General features: G+C 44.6%; 1 pseudogene; it reads right to left on the bottom strand.

Annotated features, from left to right (window-relative positions):
• Nucleotides 1-1632: 1632 nt before the first annotated feature.
• On the bottom strand, nucleotides 1633-2212 carry LOC137457716 (large ribosomal subunit protein eL20 pseudogene; annotated as a pseudogene).
• Between the last annotated feature and the right edge of the window lie 6336 nt (nucleotides 2213-8548).

Genomic DNA, 8548 nt, shown 5'->3' with positions numbered 1-8548 from the left:
AACAGAGATAATAGAATCTATTGGGATGCGTACATCCAGTGGCCTGGCACTTCACAATTTCGGAAGTACAGGGCCTTGGTTGACACAGGAGCTCAGTGCACCATAATGCCATCACATTATCAGGGATCACAGTCTATAACTATTCTGGGAGTCACTGGTGGATCTCAAGAGTTAAGTAAAGTGGAGGTTAATATAAGTCTGACTGGTAAACAATGGAGGAAGCATACAGTTGTGACTGGACCTGATGCACCTTGTACTTTGGGAATTGATTTTCTAAGAGATGGGTGTTTCAAAGACCCTAGAGGTTACAAATGGGCTTTTGGAGTAGCTTCTATAGAAATTGATGGATAAAAATTGAAGCTGTCTGCTAGACCTGAGCTTTCTGATGAATCTGCAGTTGTGGGACAACATAAGACACAGGACATTAAATTGCCGGTTTGCTAATTCAGCTGTGAGTTTTTTTTTTTCCCTTTGCCTTCAATTTTCTTTCCCTTTACTTTACAGGCGGGAGGGAGGAGGCTTTTGGGCCTTACCCTTCCAACCCTCGACATTGCCCTTCTCTGGACACGTTGAAGTGTCTCAATGTCCTTCTTAAACTGAGGGGCCCAGAACTGGACACAGTACTCAAGGTGTGGCCTAACCAATGCAGAGTACAGGGGCACAATGTCTTCCCTGCTCCTGCTGGCCACACTATTCCTAATGCAGGACAGAATGCCATTGGTCTTCTTCGCTACCTGGGCACACTGCTGGCTCATGTTTAGGCAGCTGTCGATCAGCACCCCCAGGTCCCTCTCTGTTTGGCAGCTCTCCAGCCACTCTGACCCCAGCCTGTAGCTCTGCATGGGGTTGCCGTGGCCAAAGTGCGGCATTCAGCACTTGGACTTGTTGAATGACATCGCAATGGACTCTGCCCATCTGTCCAGTGGGTCGAGGTCCCTCTGCAGAGCCTTTCTACCCTCTAACTGACTAACATCTGCCCCTAACTTGGTGTCATCTGCAAACTTGCTGATGACTGACTCAATCCCCTCATCCAGATCATCAATGAAGATTTTAAAGAGGATGGGGCCCAGCACTGATCCCTGGGGCACTCCACTGGTGACTGGCCACCAGCTGGATGTGGCACCATTCAACACCACTCTCTGGGCTCAGTCCTCCAGCCGGTTCCTAACCCAGCACAGAGTGTTGTGGTCAAGCCCTGAGCTGACAGCTTAGACAGCGATTTGCTGTGAGGGACGGTGTCAAAGGCCTTGCTGAAGTAGACCACATCCACAGGCCTCCCCACATCCACCAGACGGGTCACCTGATCATAGAAGGAGATCAGGTTGGAGAGGCAGGACCTGCCCCTCCTAAATACATGTTGGCTGGACCCGAGCCCTTGGCCATCGTTCAGGTGTGCAGTTATTGCCTCCAGGATAATCTGCTCTATCATTTTCCCTGGCACTGAGGTCAGGCTGACTGGCCTGTAGTTTCCAGGTTCCTCCATACGACCTTTCTTGTGGATGGGGACCTCACTGGCTAGTTTTGCAGTCATCTGGGACCTCACCACTGAGCCAGGACTGGCGGAAAATGATGGAGAGAGGCTAAAAAAAAATTTGAAGGTTCTGATAAGACCTTTAATACAACAGAGTTGACAGCATGTTTTCATATTCAGAAGAAGGTATTTGGTCTCTTGGTGGTGAAATGTGGATTGTGCTGGCGATGCAGAACTCTGTGTGGCAGAGGGAACTTGATTTTAGAGTCATGAAACTGCTTGACTTCTGGTCTATGGCACTTGCTCACAGCTATTTCCTCAGCTTTCATGATCTGAATGGAGTGAGCATGGGCACGATGATGGGCTCCAATATCACAACAGCACTGAGTGACAGCACCAGCCGTGGTCAAATCCCTGTACTCCCTGTATATGTTGTGAGTTCCACCATGAGAATCATAGTGCAACCAAATACCAAAATTTTTTACCTGCAGAGGGGACTTCTCAAACACCTGGCCACAGTACACAATCTCTCCAGAAGATTTCTTCATCTTCTTTAGCTGAGAAACGAAGTACCAGAACTGGGACTTGGCAACAACATGGTTCGGCGCGAAGATCCACATGCGGTAGAGAGGAGGGGTCCTGCATTTCGGCGTGGGCAGGCATCGCCTGACTACCTTGTATTCCCGCAGGGTGCCCAAAGCCTTCATGGCGCTGCCTTCTCTGCGGCCCGCAGGAAAGGAAAGGAAACTAATAACTAAGACATCTCTGTGTTTTCAAGACACAAATCCAAAATAGAACATATATATATTCTACTATGAAGAAAATTAAGTCTGTCCCAGACAAAGCCAGTACAATGAGGATGAAGAAGGTGGCAGAGAATAAAAAATAGAAATGAAAGGAAAAGAAAACAAAAGATAAATTTATGGGTCTATAAGATATACATCAAAATGCTCAACACAGCCAAACTCATTTTAAGGTTAAGGCCTGTATTAGCATTTATATATGAACTTAAATGTGCGTGAAGTATCTTAGCATCTGCTGTTTTCAGTGGAGTCTCTCCTGTTAGCAGATCCTGTAGAGTGACCCAGCTGAGAAGCCAGCAATGGCTTTACTCTTTTACTCATGGAATCATTTTGAGATGATTCAGAGCATCCAAGACATACAGATGCATCTGGCAGATGTAGAAGAGATTCCATAGGAGACCTGCAGGAGAATTTATGTCATTATGGAGTGGCAGCTAAAGGACAAACACGATAATTTAAGACCTGCTAAATTTGGATGAGCAGCTTTTGATCATGGCACTAATAAGGCTAAAATGTTCAATGCTTTTTATGCAACAGACACTCAACTGATAGTCACCATCAATAATCTGGAGAGCAAGATTTGAATTAAAAAAAATGTTGGTAAATTGGAAATGAGAAATTGAGGAAAAAAAAGAGAAAACTCCATGTAATTTAATAGGAACAAATAAGCTTAGTTCAGAATAATCTGTTGTGCAGTTATCAAATAGGGCACACTTGGCTAGACAGAAATTTTGCAGTAAAAGATATTGAAGAAGGATCATGGAGGCTGTAGCCATTCTCAAGCTGCATATGTTAACATGTTGCTGTTGTCAGATCATCATGCTGGGAAATGTAGACAAAAAGGCTGCAGTGGAGATGTAGTGGTCCCTGGAAGAAGCTCTATATTCACATCAGGGATTTGGGCTGGTAAGACTGTAAAAAGCAGAAACAAAACCCCTTTAAAGTATAAAATATGTCTTATCAGTAAAGGCTGCATCATCTGAGACTTTCAGAGCAGAGGAGAGACAACCAATATTTACTTTTTGTGACAATAGTAAGCAGGAAAATAAAGGGGGGGGTGTTAAAGAAAAGGTCAGTACTTCTTTTTCTTTTCTGATATGGAAAGAACAATGAAAAAAATGAAAAAAATAAAAAGACATACACAAGGTTATGGGGTCTCTGTTACTGGAATTGTAAGAGAATATAAGTTGCCAGAAATAAAAAAGACTCGGGTCTCAGAGCATTGTGGTGAAGGCACATTATGCCCAGATACTGAATCTTGTCCCAGCATGTGGGCAAGTTCCCTCTCCTCCAGGAGGAAGACAAAAGCCAAGGCATTAGCCAGGCCAGCACGCACCCAGCGCATGCAGTGCTCGTGCTGACACCAAGTATGGGCATAATTCTAGCTTCATGCCTTCTATAGGCTGAAGCCAGTTGTTTATGAGAGTGCCCATTGGCCAAGCCCAGCCTCGAGGAATCTATAAGTATCACCCCAGTTGGTAAACAAGTTGCCCCCCTCATTCACTTTGTCTCTGTGCTTGCTCAAGAGAGTAACTCCCGAGCAACAGCCTTTGCCATTGAGCTTATTGTCGTTAGCTTCTGTTATGCATGCACACATACTGGAAGCCTCTGCATCGTGAAGAAGCCCAGAGGGAGGACCTTAGCGACGCCTGAGCTCAGCATCGCTACAGCCAGTCGTACCAACCGGGAGAGCCCACCGTGGACTGGACCGACCCCCGAGGGTAAGATCTGCCCAGTTGCTGGGGAGAAGGGACTTGATCGATACCAAGTCCACGCATGCCTAGCCTCGCCGTAGCGGGAGAGGAGCCACCACGTGTGCCGCTCTGAGCCCTGTGAATCTCAGGGAAGACTAAGGCATTGTTCGTGCCTATACTGCACTGAACCCGGGACCACTCCAAGAGTCCCGCTGCTCCTTTAAGCTCAGTAAACGAGAATCTGCCGCCTAATGCAGCTGCATTCTCTCCTCGAGCCTGTTTGCATCAGTCCCGAGAATCGCCGTGGTTGGGCTGACCCCCATAGCTTTGCCTGCTGCCGCGTCGTCCGAGCCCAGCTTACCGGCCCTGCCGTGCGAGCCGACTTTGAGGGCCGACCCCACGGGCTGACCCCGACCAGGACCGATCCCTGTTGTCTGGAGGGAATTGACCAAGTCCTGAAGGGAACCTGCTTCCATGCTAAGCCCAGGTTCCACTATTCCCTCTTCCCTGTTGTGAAGAGAGGGGACAGTAACCCAATGCCGCCGTCCCAACTCGACTAGGAATCAGTCCGGCGACAACCGTCTGCAAGACCCCTACCTTGCTACAAACGACAACTATCGAATATCGTCCACGTGCTTTCCATCCATTAGCACTCAGTTCAAAGTATCCGCGTCTAGCAGAGTAAGCGCTGATGCATAGAAAGATTGCAATATTGCTGTGTATAGCCAGAAGCCTCCCGTGTCCCGCCGAGTCTCCATCTAGTGGCCAAGCGGCGGAACTGCACCCTTCGTTCTATAAATACAGAAAGGGTTTATAGATAGTTCAATTAAGTTCTAATCATAACACTAAGCCACTTGTGGAATCTATTTCATGAACGCGCACTAGAACATGTATATAAGTTGGTGATTCATCGGTTATTAATAGTTTTATAATTAATAAAAATAATATTTTCATAATTCATATTTCATATTCATAAATTTAATAACCTCTTAACCACAAGCATGCAAGTGACCAAGATTAATCAAGGGTTACTTCCAGCACTGTAGTATTACCAAGCAGAGATATATCTTAGTAAGCCAAATTCTCAGGTAACAAAACTGGCACAGCCAGCCACAATGAGAGGAATAAAGGGGATTTTTCAGTGATGCAGACTATATAGCTCAATCTTGTCCCAGTGTGCAGCATTAGCAGAAACTTTGAGATCAAAACTAACAATTCATTGCAATGAGGTTTTATATTCTAAGACAAAATCTTGATCTCCAGCAGAAATGTTAATTATACAATATCTGAAAAGTTTTCCTAACAGCAATGCAATGGCAAGAGTAGATTAAGATGCATTACAGACAAGATGTGCCAGATAGAAAGACATTTGTTATCTGTAATCTGTCTTCTACTTTAGAAGACTAAAACCTTAACTCAGCCCTGATCAAAATTTCTGTGCTCTAAAACTTTTCTTCTTCAGATTGTTATCCAGTAAAATCAGATGCTAACAAAAAATGTTCTTGCATTCTAGTGTCCCACCCTTCCACAGCACTAGCACTGGTTAGGCCACACCTTGAGTCCTGTGTCCAGTTATGGGCCCCTCAGTTTAGGAAAGATGCTGAGTTGCTGGGATGTGTCCAGAGACCGTTTGAGGCTGTCCCCTTAAGAAAGAGAATATGGTAGTCGGATGTTTGTAAACGAAAAGACGAATCTAAACTAATTTCATTGGTAGATTGGGAGGAAGCACCTTCTGAACTGGGAGTGCAGCAGAGTATCATGGGCATTCCGGCACTTTTCTGGTCAGTCTGTCTTCCCTCCTTTGGTGGCTTGCAGCTCACAGCGTTCTGGGCTTTCGGCCAAGGCTTGACCTTGAAACTGATAAACTGCAAGGCCTGTATTAACTGCCTTCCAATTAACACATAACTGCTTCTAATTTTTTTTCTCTTTTCTCTCTTTCTAACCCTCTCTGGGGAAAGGGGGAGAGAAGGGGGAGCAGAGGTGGAGAACCCCCTCAGCAGAGGGGGGAACTCTTATTTCTGTGCTACTTTGTTGTATATTTTTGTATATATTGTAAATATTGTAAATTCTGTAAATTCCCCTGCATATCCTGTATTGCTTTGTAAATATACAGCACCCACTGCTTTGCTAATTCAGCTGTGAGGTTTTTTTTTTCCTTTCACTTTCTGGGGGGAGGAGAAGGTGCCGGCCTTTCCCTTCCAAACCCTCGACAGACAACAAAGCTGATGAAGGGTTTGGAGCACAAGCCTTATGAGGAGAGGCTGAGGAAGCTAGGGTTGCTTACTGTGGAGAGATGGAGTCTCAGGGGACACCTTATTGTTCTCAACAACTACTGAAGGGAGGCAGTAGACAGGTGGGGGTTGTTCTTTTCTCCCAGGCAACCAGTACCAGAACAAGAGGACACAGTCTCAAGCTGCACCAGAGGAGGTTTAGACTGGAAGTTAGGAAGAAATTCTTCATAGAGAGAGTGATTGGATTCATAGAGAGAGGCCATTGGAATGGGCTGCCCGGGGAGGTGGTGGAGTCGCCATCACTGGGGGTGTTTAGGAGGAGACTGGATGGGGTTGTTGGTGCCATGGTTTAGTTGATTAGACAGTGTTGCATGATAGGTTGGACTCGATGATCTCCAAGGTCTCTTCCAACCTGGTCTAGTGTCGTAGGGTTGGAAGGGAAAGGCCTCCCCACCCCCAGAAAAAGTGAAAGGAAAAAAAACCTCACAGATGAATTAGCAAAGCAGTGGATGCTGTATATTTACAAAGCAATATAGGATATGCAGGGGAATTTACAGGATTTACAATATTTGCAATATATACAAAAATATACAATAGAGTAGCACAGAAATGAGAATTCCCCCCTCTGCTGAGGGGGTTCCCCACCTCTGCTCCCCCCTCTCTCCCCTTTTGCCCAGAGAGGGTTAGAAAGAGAGGAAAGAGAAAAAAGTTAGAAGCAGTTATGTGTTAATTGGAAAGCAGTTAATACAGGCCTTGCAGTTTATCAGTTTCAAGGTCAAGCCTTGGCCGAAAGCCCAGAACGCTGTGAGCTGCAAAGCCACCGAATGAGGGAAGAAAGACTGACTAGAAAAGTGCCGGAATTCCCAAGAAACTCTGCTGCAGTCCCAGTTCAGAAGGTGCCTCCTCCCAATCTACCAATTAAATTAGTTTAGATCCTTCTTTTCGCTTACAAACATCCAACTACAATATTCCCTTTCTTAAGGGGACAGCCTCAAATGGTCACAGTCCACCCCTTCTAAACAATTTCATTGACTGTTCATACTGTACATCCAATCCAAAACAATATTTGAAGTTCGTAAGTAAAGTTTGTAGTCCATTCCGGCTATACTCAGATGTAGATGATTCAAAAGTCCAAGAAAATCAGAAAATGAGAAAAATGGAAAACAGTTTGTCTCTTCGCCGAAGAAGTAAAGAAAAGGGAAACAGGGATTCTCAGGGTCTCTTAGTTGACTCAGGGCTCTCAGGGATCTCAGGGTTCGTGCACCGTAGATTCCTCGTTGACTCTTCCTTTGGACGCGATGTAGCTGTACAATAGATTGAAATTAACGTCTTTCAGCTAAAGTTAAATTTCTTTGTGGAATACACTGAATTTCACCATTCTCTTGCATTACCCAATAAGTGTGACCCGGACCTTCAGCTGAAACCACCCCTCGGACAGGTTTAGCCTCTCCTGAGGGTGAAAATACCCAAACAGTTTTACCTAACAAATTCTTTTCTCTAACAACAGGAACTCTATCACCTTCTACTTTCCGTAGCAGATCTGAATGTGCAGGTCCAGCTCGGTTCACTGAACCTCTACTATTTACCAGCCAGATTGCTTGTGCCAAATGTTTTTCCCAGTTTTTCTATACTATTACCGACCCTCTAAAATAACACAAATAGGCTGAAGTGTCTGCTTCCTTCTGTATCAGCCGCGTGTTCTATTTTTATATCAGCAGTGAATCCAAGAAGTCAAATTACCCATTACTAATGGCCGTGTGGCTGTAGTAGCTAAGAGTCCAGAAAATGCTGAGAAAATGCTTGAAAATGTCTTTGGGAACATATAAGAAAAGCACAAATGTGTGAACTTTGCAGCAAACGTTCACATGAAGTAATCTAGATATATTTTTTTCTTTTTGAAAGCTCTTTAAAGAGTAGCATTCCTGGCCATTCTGGTTATGGATTTTCATTCTGGCAGCACTTATTCATCTAACTTGAGACTACATAAAACAATTATGTCAGAGGCACTTCAACAGTACCACTTGCAAGGGTGACTGTGCAAACATATGTCAAGGCCATGAAAAAAAGATATATTCCTGATTCCCCCCACACCCCCCAGAATACCAGAATATGGTACTTTCTGAAATGGGCAAGGAGTTGGCTTGAAGGATTAATTTTTGATACAAGTTATGGAAATGCAGAAGCCCAGAAGTGAGACTAAATGGATTAATGTATGCTTGGTTCTTTTTTTCTTGGAAGGATTTTTTGTTTTATTGGGTTTTTTTGTTTTCGTTGGTTTGGGGTTTTTTTTGTAGTTGCATTAGTAAGGCAGAATGTGCATATGTAGGCTTATTTTAAATTAATGAATGC

This window comes from Melanerpes formicivorus, unplaced genomic scaffold (genome assembly GCF_026170545.1).
Source record: "Melanerpes formicivorus ecotype bairdi unplaced genomic scaffold, bMelFor1.0.p_v2 SCAF_195, whole genome shotgun sequence".
In the NCBI taxonomy this organism is placed as follows: Eukaryota; Metazoa; Chordata; class Aves; order Piciformes; family Picidae; genus Melanerpes; species Melanerpes formicivorus.
The sequence above is the reverse complement of the archived record's forward strand: the minus strand, read 5'-3'. Positions and strand labels throughout refer to the sequence as shown.